The sequence below is a fragment of the Bos taurus genome, chromosome 3 (assembly GCF_002263795.3).
Source record: "Bos taurus isolate L1 Dominette 01449 registration number 42190680 breed Hereford chromosome 3, ARS-UCD2.0, whole genome shotgun sequence".
Lineage (NCBI taxonomy): Eukaryota > Metazoa > Chordata > Mammalia > Artiodactyla > Bovidae > Bos > Bos taurus.
This window is the reverse complement of record NC_037330.1, coordinates 23,658,445-23,675,149: the sequence shown is the minus strand read 5'-3', so window position 1 is coordinate 23,675,149 and position 16,705 is coordinate 23,658,445. Positions and strand designations below refer to the sequence as shown.

General features: G+C 45.4%; 1 protein-coding gene and 1 long non-coding RNA gene across 2 annotated transcripts in view; one reads left to right on the top strand and one right to left on the bottom strand.

Annotated features, from left to right (window-relative positions):
- ZNF697 (zinc finger protein 697) overlaps positions 1–15,219 on the bottom strand; it is a 34,828-nt gene extending 19,609 nt beyond the window's left edge. Inside the window, exon 1 of the mRNA XM_005204046.5 lies at positions 14,874–15,219. The gene's annotated coding sequence lies outside the window, so the exon portion shown is untranslated. The remainder of the gene's footprint in view (positions 1–14,873) is intronic.
- LOC112445962 (uncharacterized) lies at positions 12,670–15,848 on the top strand. Its single transcript, XR_003033976.2, has 2 exons — positions 12,670–14,306; positions 15,479–15,848. It is a non-coding gene; the product is annotated as an uncharacterized lncRNA (long non-coding RNA).
- Positions 15,849–16,705: the final 857 nt, after the last annotated feature.

The window sequence follows — 16,705 nt, the reverse complement described above, 5'->3', positions numbered from 1 at the left end:
CCAGGTCACATGAAAGGATCATTAAGGAAGGGTACCACCCACCCATAGTCATCCAACATGGCCCATGACTACAAATACAGTTTCTCAGACTCACCCTCTTTTCTATCATTATCTTTTTGCTTGTTTTAATAGCTCTGCATTCTGCATGGAAGGTGGTGCTGAAGTGGGCCAGGTGGCAGGAGCAAGCCAACCATAAGCTAAGGGAAGAGACTCCATCCACAGATGAGAGATCTCATGTGTTTTTGTTGAACATTTCTTTAAAGGATCCATCATTTTACAGATAAGGAAAATGAGGACCAGAGAAGATAAGTGCCTTGTCTGAATTCACAAACACGAGCTGGTGGCAGAACTGGGACTACCACTCAGGTTACCCGATTCCTTTTAAGTTCCATCTCCCCTGCGCCAGACTCTCCCAACCAGCTCTGTCATATTCATGGGTTTAGTGCTCTGGCTTTGCTGACAGCATTCATTGACACTACCTTCTTTCTTCCTATTTTTCTTGTTCTCTTCTGGACTCTTGCCTCCCCTGCCCCACCATATTCATTTTAAACAGCTTTCCTCTAAAAAACATAAAAGATATTCTTCAAACTTAAGTTCATGTGATCCTCAGAAATTATCTCCGAATTAACAGATTTTGGATTACCTACTGTCTGTCTTAGAGAAAAAAGACATCTTGTTGCCCAGAAAAAAGCAGTCATTCTGAATTAACATTGACTTAATGGGAGTGTTATGGTAAACAATGAATACGTCTGTCTTTGGTACAGCATTTGAAAAAGAAGTCATCATAAAAGACAGACAGCTGGAGAGAAAAGAATACTTATGGAGCATCAACCTGAACAACTGGTATGTCATTTTCAAAGAATTTTAGGGAGTTCCCTGGTGGCCTTGTGGCTAGGATCCAGCACTTTCACTGCAGAGGCCATAGGTCAATTCCTCGTTTGGAAACCATCCCACGTGCCATGCAGTGTGGCCAAAAGGCAAAACAATTAAATTAAAATTTTAAAAGAGAATCTTAATAGAGTATTTCCATCATGCAATTAAAAATATTTTTAAAGACTCTTAAAAATTCAAACTATGAATGAAACCCTTTCATTGAAAGGAGAGACTTTTCTTCTGCAAAGACTTTCCTTCCTTTTCATTTTTTAAATGCCTAAAGCCAGTTATCAAACAATATTATATTTCCTTCTGCAGAGCCAACAGGTCTTACAAGCTACTGGGAAAAGCAGGGCTGGGGTCAGTGAGCCCTGATCAGTTCTAACCTCATCACCACACACATCAGTTTCCTAGTGAACCATGGTCTTCCCAGGTGTGTAACATCTCAGTAGATCACAATCATTGCTAACATTGAGTCTGGCTCACATCAGCATCAGCTATAATTTTCCATCTTCCAATCCAACATTCAGTCTCTTCTATGATCTCACCATTAACACTGGAATGTGCTGGACATGCATAATCAAGATGCAATAAATGACTACAGAAATCCTGTTGAGATGCCGTCCTTGAAATTCTCTCATACCTTAGCACCCACTGTTCTAGGCGTCACCACTTCCCTTAGTACCCTGCTTCTCTTATCTCCCAAGAGGTTGACCTCCCAGGTTTCTGTTTACATTTTCTTCTCCCTCTCCTCTCAATCACGATACCCCTTCCCCTAGTTTTCAGTAAATACCTCCTCTGTCCAGAGACCCCACGAATACAAAACTCTCCCTCCACCCCCTGACCTGTATTCTAGGTCCGTATTTCTAATGGTGCAGCAAGCGTCACAGCTGAGGAGCTTCAGCGTCCCTTCCGTACCGAAGTGCTGCCCTGTATGTCACATGGGACTCGGGACGCGGGGCCAGGGGGCGGGGGGCATCGGGGATGGGCAGTCCAAACTGGAAGGAAAGCACCGGTAATGGCACCAACAGATCTGGCTGCAAACAGAAGTTTGTCACTTACACACTCTATGCTCCTAGGATGGCTGTTCACCAAACTAAGTCTTACTTTTCTCATCTATACAAAGAGAGCAACAAGTTACCTTGAAAGGTTGTTGAAAACTCGAAGGGGCTTTCCATTTGGAAAGGATCTGGCCCTTGTCATATTGAAAAACATTAGTTCTCCTTCCAAACCTGTCTTACAAATCACCTGCACATTTCTGTTAAAAGCCTCTTTGTTCTTACTCATCAGGTTTAAAACCCTGGAGTCAACCTTGGCCCCTCCCCTCACCCTTTTCAATCCAATCAGCTGCCAAGTCCTTCTTTTTCAGTTCTCTCCTCTATTTTCTCTTATTACTGTAGTAGACGCTTCCGGAAGCATCTTAAAACATAGTTGCCACTCCATTTACCATTTGCCATTGGCCATTCTCCTGCTCAGAAACCTCTAACTGACTTTGCCATTCTGTCTAGAGAAGTGCAAACTCCAAGCCTGAGACAATGTAGCTGAAAGCGCTAACCTCTCCCTGACTTTTCTGCCAGCTAACCTCAGCCTCAAAAAGGCATGATTCAAGCCTCCCAAAAGGCACCTTGTGCTTCTCCTCTCTCACTGTGCTGTTCTCTCTCAAGAAACAAGTCTCCCCTTTCCTAGTGGGAAGCAATACTGGTAGTGGTTAAAAGCTCAGATGGTGCTCTGGGATGACCTAGAGTGGTGGGAAGGGGTTATGGGGAGGGAGGTCCAAGGGAGAAGAAACATATGTATACATATGGCTGATTCACTTCATTGTACAGCAGAAACTACCACAACATTGTAAAGCAATTATACTCCAATAAACAAATGACAGCTCAGATTCTGGAGCCAGACCACCTGTGTGAATCCAGTCTCTAGCCCAATCTCTTTGAGCCTGGGCTTTTTCATCTACAAAATGAGAGAAACAACTGGGTCTACCTTCTCAGATTAGTGTTAAATGCTCAAGGAGAATTATTATTATCTCACTTTGTATATGATTCTTTAGGGTACTCTTCCTTATTTCATTCTGCCTAACTCTTGAGACTCCCTTGGACAGCAAGGATATCAAACCAGTCAATCCTAAAGGGAATCAGTCCTGAACATTCATTGGAAGGACTGATGCTGAAGCTGATGCAAAGAAATGACTCATCAGAAAAGACTCTGATGCTGGGAAAGACTGAAGGTACGAGGAGAAGGGGATGACAGAGGATGAGATGGTTGGATGGCATCATGAGTTTAAGCAAAGCTCTGGGAGTTGGTGATGGACAGGGAAGTCTGGCATACTGCAGTCCATGGAGTCCATGGAGTTGCAAAGAGTTGAATATGACTGAGTGACTGAACTGACTGAATGTTAGTTTTAAAAATATAATCATAGTTATAAGTTGTACCTTATTGTTTGCCCTCTCTCCCTCCCTCCCACCTCCCAAATGTAAGTCCTGGTGGGAACATATTGCTTTATGCAATTTCATGATTCCCCACAAAATGAGCCTTCAAATAGTTCTTCAGTACAAAAATTTATTGTATTGAGGTATAGTTGATTAACAATGTTGTATTAATTTCTGTTGTTTTATATATTTATATATATATATATATATATATGTAGATGGCTTCCCATATATAGTGGGAATAGTGGTAAAGTGGTAAAGAATAGTGGTAAAGAATCTGTCTGCCAATGCAGGAGAGACATAAGAAATCCAGGTTTGATCCCTGGGTTGGGAAGATCCCTGTAGGAGATTCACTCCAGTATTCTTGCTTTGAGAATCCCATGGACAGAGGAGCCTGGGGGGCTACAGTCCATAGGGTTGCAAAGAATCAGACATGAATGAAGTGACTTAGCATGCATGCATATATATATATACACACATATATAATACACATGTATATATATATATACACCATATATATACATATACATTATTTTTCAAAATCTTTTCCATTATGGTTTACTACTAGATACTGTATATAGTTCTCTGTGCTATACAGTAGGATCTTTTTGTTTATCCATTCTCTCTATATTAGAATATATATATTCATTCTGTATATATTATATTAACATCTGTCATTCCCAAACTGTCAAATAGTTCTTTAAATGGATAAAGTTAGGGCTAATTATTTCCTTCCTCAGTCTCAAAATGAAGGACTAATAGGACCAGGAAATCTAGTGATCTGGCTAAGATTATGTCAGGCAGAGAGCCCTGGAAACAAGCTAGCTCTCCTAACTGGATCCAATAACCTGTCAGCACCAGGAGCCAAGCATGCTTAATTATCCTGCTACACAGGTAGATATGATAGTGGTGATTAGCTTCAAAAGTTAGAACCTTCTCAAAAGAGAATCCCGAGTCCCATGGCCAAATGACAGCAGCCCTTGTTGGCATCAAATAGTCTTGTGCGTGTCCTGCCTCCTCTCCAAGGCTTTAACAAGCAACTCGGTGGTGCAAAGAAGAGGTGGCCCAGAGCTGTGTCTGGATCCATGGTTGTTCCTGGGCTTTCCTAGTCGTACAGGACAACTGCTTCTCTCCCGTCCCTGCAGGAAAGACAGGGCTAGAACCAACAGGGCTAGAAATTAAATGAGGATGAAAAAAGATCAACATTCAACGTTTACAAAGTAGTCAGGAGACTAAATAAAAAGTTGCTTGGGAGGAGAGGGCAACAGGAAGCACAATCAAATACAGGAGAAATCTGTATTCAATATTTATTATTAGAGCATCTACTCAGACCAAAGTTTATTCTCCAGCAGTTTTCTTGGGCTTTGGGATTCTGTTTTGATTGCTGGCTCTGACAGGAAGGATCTGCACATCTTGACTTCTCTTCTCACTTATAGTCATCAGCCTATGGAAACCCTTTCCTGCTGCTGCTGCTAAGTCACTTCAGTCGTGTCCAACTCTGTGAGACCCCATAGACGGCAGCCCACCAGGCTCCCCCGTCCCTGGGATTCTCCAGGCAAGAACACTGGAGTGGGTTGCCATTTCCTTCTCCAATGCATGAAAGTGAAAAGTGAAAATGAAGTCGCTCAGTCGTGTCCAACCCTCAGCGACCCCACGGACTGCAGCCTACCAGGCTCCTCCGTCCATGGGATTTTCCAGGCAAGAGTACTGGAGTGGGGTGCCATTGCCTTCTCTGAACCCTTTCCTAAGGGTCCATAATTAAGCTATGAGACAAACATAGGCTCTTAAAGAAGTTTTTTAAATGGGTATGTGCCGCTTAGGAAGTAGGTGACCAGAAATATTTACTAAGCCACTAATTCAATCAATAAACACAAGTACCTATGAGGGAATGGGGAAACAGAAATAAAAAGAGCTCCTATAGTAACTGCCCCCAAGCTCATTAAAGGCTGTGGCCACCGTCTGGTTAAATTTAATTGGCAGTTACCTTATTTAAAAAAAAAAAAAAAAAAAACAGTAGGGGACTTCTCTGGTGGTCCAGTGGTTAACAATTCACTCACCAATGCAGGAGACACAGATTCAGTCCCTGGTCTGATTTCCCATGCCTCAAGGCAACTAAGCTGGTGGGCCACCACCACTGGGCCTGTGGTCTAGAGCCTGGGAGCCACAGCTACTGAAGCCCATGCACCTAGAGCCTGTGCTCCACAAGAGAAGCCACCACAATGAGAAACCTGATCACCACCGCTGGAGAGCAGCCCCTACTAGCTGCAACTAGAGAAAGCCCATATGCAGCAAAGAAGACTTAGCACAGCCAAAAATAAATGAAATAATTTTTTTTAAGCATTTCTTCAAGTTTATTTCACACTATCTGTCTTCATTTCTGGGGTAAACCTGTTTTATATTAAAATAGATCTGGTATGCCTCTCAAAAAGAAAAATATAAGAAAAGTTCATATATATGGAAATATATCAAGAGAATCAGAACCTAAGCTTGGACAAAATATCTGCACAACACATATCTGATAAAGGACTGCTTTCCAAAATATACAGAGAATCCTTAAAACTTAACAGTAAGAAAATGAGTAACTTAATTTTAAAATAGGCAGGGATTTCCCTGGTTGTTCAGTGGTTAAGACTTCACACTTCCAATGCAGAGGGCACAGGTTTTCTTATGTCACTATGGAACTGTAAATTAATGATATACCACTGAAGAATAGATGCTTTCAAATTGTGATGCTGGTGAAGACTCTTGAGAGTTCCTTGGATAGCAAGGAGATCAAACCAGTCAATCCTAAAGGAAATCAACCCTGAATATTCATTGGAAGGACTGATGTTGAAGCTGAAGCTCCAATACTTTGGCCACCTGATGTGAAGAAATGACTCATCGGAAAAGACCTTGATGCTGGGAAAGATTGAAGGCAGGAGAAGAAGGGGATGACAGAGGACAAGATGGTTGGATGGCATCCCCGACTCGATGGACTTGAGTTTGAGCAAGCTCTGGGAGATGGTGAGATACAGGGAGACCTGGCCTGCTGCAGTCCACGAGGTTGTAAAGAGTCAGACATGACTGAGCGACTGAACAACAACAACCTATTAGAATAGCAAAACAGCCAAAACATTGACAACACTACATACTGGTGAGGAAACAGCCAAAACTGTGACAACACTACATACTGGTGAGGATGTACAAGAACAGGAACTCTTATTCACGGCTGACAAAAAAGGCAAAATAACACAATCACTCTGAAAGAGAATTTGTCAGTTTCTTAGAAAACTAAGCGTGTTATGTTTTTGTTCAGTCACCTAGTCGTGTCCAACTCTCTGTGACCACATGGACTGCAGAAGGACAGGCCTCTCTGTCCCTCACCATCTCCCAAAGTTTGCTCAAGTTTATGTCCATTGCATCGGTGAAATCTAGCAATTGTATGCCTGGCTATTTATCCAAATAAGTTGAAAACTAACATCTCCACAAATGGACGTTTATGGAAGCTTTATTCATAATTGCCAAAACTTAGAAGCAACCGAGATGTCCGTAGTAGGTGAATGGATAAGCTGTGGTACATTCAGTTCAGTTCAGTTCAGTTCAGTCACTCAGTCATGTCTGACTCTTTGAGACCCTATGAATCACAGCACGCCAGGCCTCCCTGTCCATCACCAACTCCCGGAGTTCACTCAGACTCATGTCCATCGAGCCAGTGATGCCATCCAGCCATCTTATCCTCTGTCGTCCCCTTCTCCTCCTGCCCCCAATCCCTCCCAGCATCAGAGTCTTTTCCAATGAGTCAACTCTTCGCATGAGGTGGCCAAAGTACTGGAGTTTCAGCTTTAGCATCATTCCTTCCAAAGAACACCGAGGACCGATCTCCTTTAGAATGGACTGCCTGGATCTCCTTGCAGTCCAAGGGACTCTCAAGAGTCTTCTCCAACACCACAGTTCAAAAGCATCAATTCTTCAGCGCTCAGCTTTCTTCACAGTCCAACTTTCACATCCATTGATTCAAACGATATTATTCAGAGTTAAAAAGAAATGAGCTATCAAATCATGAAAAGACACAGAGAGCATATGGGAACTCTCTGTACTTTCTGCTCAATGTAGTTGTGAGGGCTTTCCTGGTGGCTCAGTGGTAAAGAATCCACCTGCCGATGCTGGACCACCTGTTCAATCTCTGGTCTGGGAAGACCCCACATGCCACACAGCAGCTAAACCGGTGTGCACAACAATTGAGCCTGTGCTCTAGGACCCACGAACTGCAGCTACTGAAGGCCACCCCCCCTAGAGCCCGTACTCCACAATAAGAGAAGCCACAGCAATAAGTCCATACACTGCAATCAAGAGTAGCCCCCCACTCACCACAATTAGAGAATACCCACGCAGCAACTAAGACCCAGCACAGCCAAAAATAAATAAAATTAAAAATATACTGCTGTGCGCCTAAAAGTGCTCAAAAAAATAAAGTCTAAGGGATTTCCCTGGTGACCCAGTGACTAAGAATCCACCTTGCAATACAGGGGACACAGCTTCAGTCCATTGTTGGGGAGCTAAGATCCCACATGCCATCGAGGCACTAAGCCTGGCTGCCACAACTACTGAAGCTCAAGCACTCTGGATCCCACAAGACACAACCAGAGAGTCTGTACACCGCAAGGAAAGATCTCACCTGACACATCAGAGATTCTACGTGCTATAGCTAAGATCCAACACAGCCAAATAAATGTTTTTAAAATAATTTAAAAGATTAAAAAAATAAAATCTATTTTTTTAAAAAATTATATGTACATATAAAACGTCCTTTCCCCATCTAATATAACACATAAGCTACACCCTTTGCCATATCTCTTTATAAAAAATTGGCAGTACCATCATATTAGGAAAGCATCAAAGTAAATGTTTTAAAGTGTAATATATCCATTCATTCAGCAATTTTTTTTTTTAACATGTACCGTGCTACCCATTACACTAAGTTCTGTCTTATGGAGATTACATTCAGATGAAATCATTTCTAAAACCCACTGCTTTCAAAACTACCTACTGCTACCAGAAATCATTGTCAATACCTGCATGAGGGTTTTTGTTTTTTTTTTTTTTTTTTTTCCTTAAGAGATTCTTTGAAATTCACCAAGGTTCTTACCTGTTGGAAAAAAAGTTGAATAACTGGAAAGGTGTTCTTCCCAGAGTGCCCTGTTTAAGCATGATCAAGCATCAGAGATAAGCTAACCTCCTGAATAGGTAGGACACTGAGACCAAAGTAATGTTTCTTATTAATAAAACCTAGAAAGAATGGTTCTTGTTTTGTAAGTCTGGGTAAGATTCTGACAAAGTTCTCGGGAGAAAATATATCTCAAATGCCTCTCTGAATGAATGTAGGCTCTCTTCCCCTTTATACACATTTTAGCAAATTAGAGCTGTGTGCACATGACCCCGACTTGACCCTCTGCAGGAAGGGGAAACTAGAGAACTGCAGGTGGTGCTCCACACATCTGACTGGAACATTGTTGCCAGCCTCTGGATGTATTGTGCATGACTTGCTGAACAAGTGCAGGGACCCCAAGAACTGTGTACATGCAAAGTTGCTTCAGCTGTGCCCGACTCCTTGTGACCCTGTGGACTGTAGCCAGCCAGACTCCTCTGTCCATGGGATTCTCCAGCCAAGACTACTGGAGTGAGTTGCCATGCCCTCCTCCAGGGGATCTCCCTGACTCAGGGACTGAACCTGAGTCTCTAGTCTCCTGCATTAGCAGGTGAGTTCTTTACCACTAGCACCAGCTGGGAAGCCCAAGAACTGCCCTGCTGCTAAGCTGCTAAGTCGCTTCAGTTGTGTCCGACTCTGTGCAACCCCATAGACGGTGGCCCACCAGGCTCCCCCGTCCCTGGGATTCTCCAGGTAAGAACACTGGAGTGGGTTGCCATTTCCTTCTCCAATCAGAACTGCCCTATCCTCATTTAAAATGACTGATGTGCTTTTAAGAACCCCCACACACTGTGCTTATACCAAGGCGTCCACAGCACTGTGGGGCCTTGAGGTCAGGGAAAAGAAGGCTCAGGAGATGGCAAAGCCATCTTGTGGCAAAGCCTCTTCACCCACAGAGGGGCAGCTGCTGATCTTTTTAACATCCCCATTAATACATAATGCAACAAAACCCAATTCCATACCCCATACAAATCATGCTACTCTTCTCAGAGGTAAAAACAGAAGGAACTATCTTCCTTCCTCATTCCAGCCTTTTTTCCCCCCCCATATCTGCAGCAGCAGGGAAACCCCTCCAGTTTTCTCTGACGTGCACCATAGAGGCCTCTCCTAGGAGATGTGGCAGAAGGTGTGCCTGACAGCAAGGATTAAGGTACTGAAGCTGTGACCCCACCCAGGCTGTGAAGTGAATGTTGCTCAGTCGGGTCTGACCCTTTGCGACCTCATGGACTGCAGTCCATGGAATTCTCCAGGCCAGAATACTGAAGTGGGTTGCCATTCCCTTCTCCAGGGGATCTTCCCAACCCAGGGATCAAACCCAGGTGTCCCGCTTTGAGGGCAGATTCTTTATCAGCTAAGCCACCAGGGAAGCCTATCTACCCAGCATCAATAAAACACCATCATCGTTCAGCACTGATCAAGCTCGTACAACTGAGCAATACCCAGATCTGCTCTCATTTATTTCCAGAGGGTGCTTAATTTTTTGGGCAGTCTGGTGAAAAGGATGAAAATTATAATAACTAAGAAAATGACCCTCCGATCTCTCTCTTACAAACTAGCAACATGCAAATAATGTTTCATGCCTGCACTTTTGCATTTTGAGTCATTACCAGTTCATTACCAAACTCACAATTCCTGAAAGTCCACCATATGCCGGGGTGTGTTCTGGACATGCAGTCCCTGCCTTGCGCAGAGAATAGGCAAATTCCAGCACACGGTGGGGGCTCATTCAAGTCTACATTCATCAAGAAGACACTGAGCCTCAGGTATTTCAGGCAATGCCAAAGGTTAGAGGAGAGCCTGAATGTGGCCTGGAGTGGTCAAGAAAGGCTACAGAAGGGGGAAAGCGTGAGACTTGCCCTGGAGGGAAGACAGAAAGAATTCAGATAATAGGCTGTGAGAAAATGGGAAAGAATTCCAGGGAAGCAGTTCTATGACCAAAGGTCTTATTATGGATTCTGAACCTGGTCTTTCCAAATGATGGCCATGGGATTGTGAGGGCATAAAAACAATGAATGTATGAAGAACCCGGGCCTCTCACATGAGATCCATTAGGATGCATTTAGAAGCCCAACAATATTCCAGGAAGGAAATCCGTAAAGTGAAGAACCTCAGAGGAAGAACATAGATCTAGCAGTTTTCTCCCAGGGAAAACAAAAACACACCCGTTGTGAAAACAGACCTAAATTCCGGTCTATCTCTAGCATCTGGGACTCTAAGCAAGATCCCTAATTTCTCTCTGAGACCCAGTTTCCTCCTTTTTTAGAACAGAGATGATTGTAATATGTAAATCATCAGATTAAGACAATGCATAGAAATTCTCTAGTTTAATAACTGATACATAGATGTCCAATATACAGTAACTCCTTCATCACGTTAAAAAAAAAAAAAAAAAAAGCATAAAAAACAGGTGTATCAGTGGTAAAGAATCCGCCTGCCAAGCAGGAGATGTGGGTTCAATCCCTGGGTCAGATAAATCCCTTAGAAAAATAAATGCCCACTCCAGGATTCTTGTCTGGGAAATCCCATGGACAGAGGAGCCTAGCAGACTGCAGTCCATGGGGTCACAGAGTCAGATATGACTTAGCAAATAAACAATAATCGTTGATACATAAATGTTCAATATACAGTAACTCATCATCACATTAAAAAAAAAACAAAAGCATAAAAAGCTTTCCAGTTAGAGATAAATGAGCAACTACAAACTGCAATGTCTTTAAGGAAAGTTTGAAAGTCTGATTTGTCTTGAACTTCTATATGCCACATTTTAATCCTAGTAGACTGCTTGGGCTATAAAAGTCAAAGTGACGTGATGGAGTCATTGGCCTAGTTGGAAATAGCAGGATGATCTTCGTAGTGCTACTTTCTAGAAAGCACATTGAACTTTCACAACTGAGAAGAAAATATCACCTCCAAGAACATGGCAAAAGTCATTGTTTATCCCCTTGGGATTAATCCATTCTATATCCTGCCTATAGAGTTTTAAAATTTAGGCTAGCTAAGACCCTATTCATGGAGAAGGCGATGGCACCCCACTCCAGTACTCTGCCTGGAAGATCCCATGGACAGAGGAGCCTGGTGGGCTGCAGTCTATGGGGTCGCTAAGAGTCGGACACGACTGAGCGACTTCACTTTCACTTTTCATTTTCATGCATTGGAGAAGGAAATAGCAACCCACTCCAGTGTTCTTGCCTGGAGAATCCCAGGGACTGGGGAGCCTGATGAGCTGCCGCCTATGGGTTCGAACAGAGTCGGACACAACTGAATCGACTTAGCAGCACTAGCAGCAGCAGCAAGACCCTATTCAACAACTCTTAATGAGTGTCTTTGTACTAGACACTGTAACAGACCCATTTAGGGTCTCCAAATGCAAGAACAAAATGAAAAGGTCTAGATGCTTTAGAGTCACATCTGCAGTGAATCCTTACAGGTCTGTAAAAAGGCTTCATCTTCCTTTTCACAGAAAGATAAATTAAGACATATGTATTCTTTCAGTTCTTTCACTCATTCCTTCATTTAGTCATGTTTTTCATATAGCATCCTCTGTGCACTTGTTAGGTTTAAAGTATAGGGTACAGAGCCATTGCCCTCAGGGATTTACTTTTTGAAGGGGAGAAGGAGAACATCTAACTATCACAAGGCAGACCAGAGATGGGTATTCTTCAGAGGATGCAGAGTACAATGGGGATAAGATGGATTCTGACTGGGAGGTCTAGGAAGACTTCTATAAGACTTCGGCACCAGCTGGGCTAGAATTTGGAGACAATAATCAGGGCAGGGCAGGGATGCCCAACAGGCATGGAGTTCAACTTGAGGAAACACACAGGTGGAAGAATGCTACATCTCAGACTAGGGAGCTCTTTGCTGCAAGAATGGATAGGTAATATGAGTGGCCCAGGTCCAGTGGAGAACAGAGGTAGGTAAGCACTGAATTGTTAAGGGTTTTGAATGCCAAACTCTGGAGTTACCTTTCTGATTACATTAACACTACATACTATGTACTAAGAAACCTGTTAGGAAAGGGGTGGGGCGGGGCGGAGGTTGGGGGAGCTGCGCAGAATGAAGGAAAAGAAAAAAAGAAGTAGGAGCACAGATCAAAGGAAAAGCCCAAATGGCATTAACACAGGATCAGGCTCCAGACCTCTTAATGACATTGCAGAGTTGTTTTTTTTTTTTTTCTCACTCTACACGAACAGGCAAGATCTTTCTTGCTTTAAGTTATCATCTTTAACCAGCTTTTACCCTTTCTCCTTGCCTTAACTAGACATCAGAAATTGGGCAAATGTGTAGCTACAGAGGAAATCCAAAGAGCTTTGAGGGGAAGGAGAGGAAATGTGATGCAACCCCATCATCCTTAGTCATGCAACCTTCAGCGAGGTCACCCTTCCCAGGCCAATTCAGTTCCATCACCAGTGCTTCTCAACCTGATTTCTTTCCATTCATTCCCTTAATCCCAGTCATTTTTGAAGGCCATCTATGTTCTCCTTTCTGTAAAAGGTAGCCTGACTTCCCATTTATGACCTTTGTTTACTATGGTATCATCATATTTTTCTTGGGGCCCAGCTAAACTTTGAATATCAAATTTCCCCCAGCGATAACCTCCACGTTCAACACGAGCACACACACAGCCAATATGCTCCAATTGGAAATCTTCTGAATTCACAGTGTATTCTCTTTATTTCACCATTCTCATGTCCTCAGCCTCAACAACTGGGTTTTTCCCCACTCCATTCTTAAATCACTACAGATGCCTCATCTCTTCTAGAGAAGCCAGCCGGAAAGGTTTGTTTTTCCCCATAAGCTATTTATATAGGAGACAGGACTCTGTGCCTACCACATCATCATGAGCCTTGGGTACTCCTGCCTCACCACCCAAATGCCATCTTTAAAGATTCATTTGGCTCTTAAAACACCGCACATTAAATAATATCCCTATGTTGGCTTAAGAGAAGAAGGCTTTCCTGGTTGCTGAGCAGGTAAAGCCGCCGGAAATGCAGGAAACCCGGGTTCGATTCCTGGGTTGGGAAGATCTGCTGGAGAAGGGACAGGCTACCCACTCCTGTATTCTTGGGCTTTCCCGGTGGCTCAGAGAGTAAAAATACTTGTAGAGCAGTAAACTAAACAGAATTAGGGGACGAGGGTGGGGGTAGAAAGGAGAAACGGGCTGCTTAGGCGAGGGAGTTCAGGTACACAGCCGTAACACCTGGGCTGTGTTCAAAGTTGCCCACTCATCCATCACAGTAGCCATTATCCAACCGCCTTCACCACACCCTGAGTCCCACGAGAGGAGGATAAAGCCATCGGGGATGCAGAGTATTCAAGTCAACCTACAGGTAAAGGACAAACAGGCCAGGTATCAGAGCAAAGATAAACACCACCAGACACCACCAGATTGAATCCAGCTCACGTAGCAAGGGTGGGTGATTCATTATTTGGGGTAGGGACGGGGCGGTTAGGAAAAAGGAAAATCGGAAAGTCCCAGAGGAAGTGGCCATCCGATTCTCGAAACGTGGCCATCAGGTACTCTCAGCTGACTCCCTGTTGCACTGACTCTCCCCCGTCAACCTCTTACTCGTCCTCTCCTCCCACCAAGCTTCACCCGGTGCCTCCACTGACAGTCCTCCGTCTCGGCATTCCCCCTGGATGACGGTACCAGCCTGGCCACACCGGCGACATGGGCGTTTCGGGGTGCGAAGCCTACCGGAGCTAAACGGCGGCGACCACTCCCAGGACAGCGAGCTGCTGCTGCCCCATCTACCCTCTCATCCCCATTGTGCCATTTGTCCAGTCTGATGGCAGCCCAAGCCGCTACTCCGAGTCAGGTTAGAATGCAGCTGAGAGGAAAAGGGAGCACACGTTTCACAAGGACCCGAGATGACCCGCTGGCCCTCCTCGGAGTCTCCCATCCCCACTGTCCATAGCCCCAAGTGGGGCTGGGGGCGCGGGGAGACAAGGCGAGGGGGCTGCAGTCGGTACCCGTCCGCAGCTGCACACAAAGCCCTTCACCTTCTCCTTGCCTCCCAAGCTCCTCCCTGGGCTTCGTTTTTTTCCGAGGGTCTCGGATGCCCCCTTCGGTGGTCGGCGGGACGGTCTGACTGCCTCTTCAAACGCTGCCTCCTCCCTCGCTACTCAGCCTCATTCTCCCCGCGCCTCGCCACAGATCCCTAAAGGAGCTCGGTCCCGGCTTGGGGGGCCTTAAGTACACCCCCACCTCGCGCCCACAGCCCCGGGGCCCCTGCGACCGGGGTGAACAGACAACGGTACAAGTTCGCCCAGCGGTATGGCCACCCGCTCCGGGGCGCACGCCCCATCCCGGCAGCAGTCCGGTCGGGTCCCGATCAGCCCCATCCCCGGGCGGCGTGGGAGCCCAGCCGCAGCCACGCTCCTACCTGCGCGGCGTCGGGTGCGGCAAGGGGCGAGGGCACCGCACGCCCGGGCCCAAGCCCCGCGCCGCGGCGCAACTGCCCTTGTGCTGCTGCTGTTGCGGCGGCAGCGGCGGCGGGTGCAGCGGCCGCGGGCTGGCTGGCAGACTGGCTGGTGGCCCGGCTGACTCCTCACTGGGGCTTCCTGTAGGGCTGGACAAAGGACATTTCCTGGGAGGAGCAGGGGAATGTTCCCAGCATGCCTCGATTTGTAGTTCCTGGGGACTTCCTGCCACCACGGCAGCGGGCGCCCGGGAGGCAGCCCCGGCCGGACTAGGACCCCGGGCCTGGAGGAGAGGCGCTACCGCCTTCCCCGAAGCGCTCCCGGGAAGGGAGCAGCGGGCTGGTCGGACCCTGGGCCCCGCCCTGCGGCTCGCGCCTAGCCCGCGGCTCGGGTGGGCGCCGGGCGCCCTAGTCCCTGAGTAGAGTCCTGCCACTGACCTGTCGCTGTGTGCGGGGGGACTGCGATGGGAGAGGCCTTTTTTTTTTTTTAAGAAATGAAGAAGCTGGGGATGGGTTCGCTTTAGGTCAACTGGGTTTTTTTAAATAGATTTTCTTTTTTCTGTTTTAAGTCACCGGAATGCTGCTGGGGGCGAATGAACGAAGTTGACTGCTCACCAGGAATTCAGATTCCTTAAGATCTTGGCGCTTCATCCTTAAAACCAGAAGAGCTGATTGTTCCCAGATCCTGACCCAGTGGCATTCCTCCCTGCGATGTTGGCCTTGTCCCAGGCATCTTTTCAAGAAAAGTAATTCAACTAAGAGATTGAAAATAAACTACATGAATTAACTATAAGACACGTAAAAACCCATGTGCTCTTGAATGAGGAACTTGCTGGACTCTCTGCCTATCTTTTCCTTTCACATTTTAGGATTCAGTTTCCTGGGTTCTACAAAACTGACGTGGTGGCCACTGTAGAGCCTGTGAAGGGGTTAGGGAAGGAGGAGCTTGGCTACAACAGAGAAACTCTGCTTTCAGACTATCAAGGGTCTGTAACATCCTCCACCAATTCCTGTGTAGTTCCCAGGACCCTCATGGGAAAATCAAGGAAGGGCCGCTTAGAGACTACATGACTAACCACAGGCATGGAATGGGCTGGATTAATTTAAGGTGTAGAATTGATGAGAAGCACGAAGATATGCTTGCTTCCCTTCCAGGAGTTCCTGTTGCATGGCACTGTGTTCATTGTCCACCTAAACGAACCGTGCTGTGATCCTCGAATTTTCCATTCCCTACAAATTACTATTCCTTAATGGTTTGCAGTCTGGTAACATTCCAGTGAAAGCGTGCCCCTCTCCCAAAAGATAAATTGGTGATAATGGTTTGGCAAATCTGTCGACCTTTTCTAGGGTTCAGCTTGGGAAAAAAAATGATATACTCGCTTGTAGCATTTAACATTATCTACCAGGCTTTGTTGAAGCTGTTTTCTGCCATGCTTCTAATATGATACCCTCTCCTCCTTCTACATCTCTAACTTCAGCTCATGATACCTGAAACTTCACTATTTCCAGGCAAGAGTGCTGGAGTGGATTGCCATTTCCTTCTCCAGGGGATCTTCCCAACCCAGGAATCGAACCCGGGTCTCCCACATTGCAGGCAGACTCTTTACTGTCTGAGCCACCAGGGAAGCCCCCCACTATCTCTATCCCATATCAAACCTCATCCTCATTTTATTTTGCCAACCCAAGTTAATTCATCACTTTAACAAAGATCAGTTTAACTCTTACTAGTCACTATGCCTAGAGTAGACAAATGATAACATTCAACAGTAGGATATCTACTGAGTAACTTAACTACA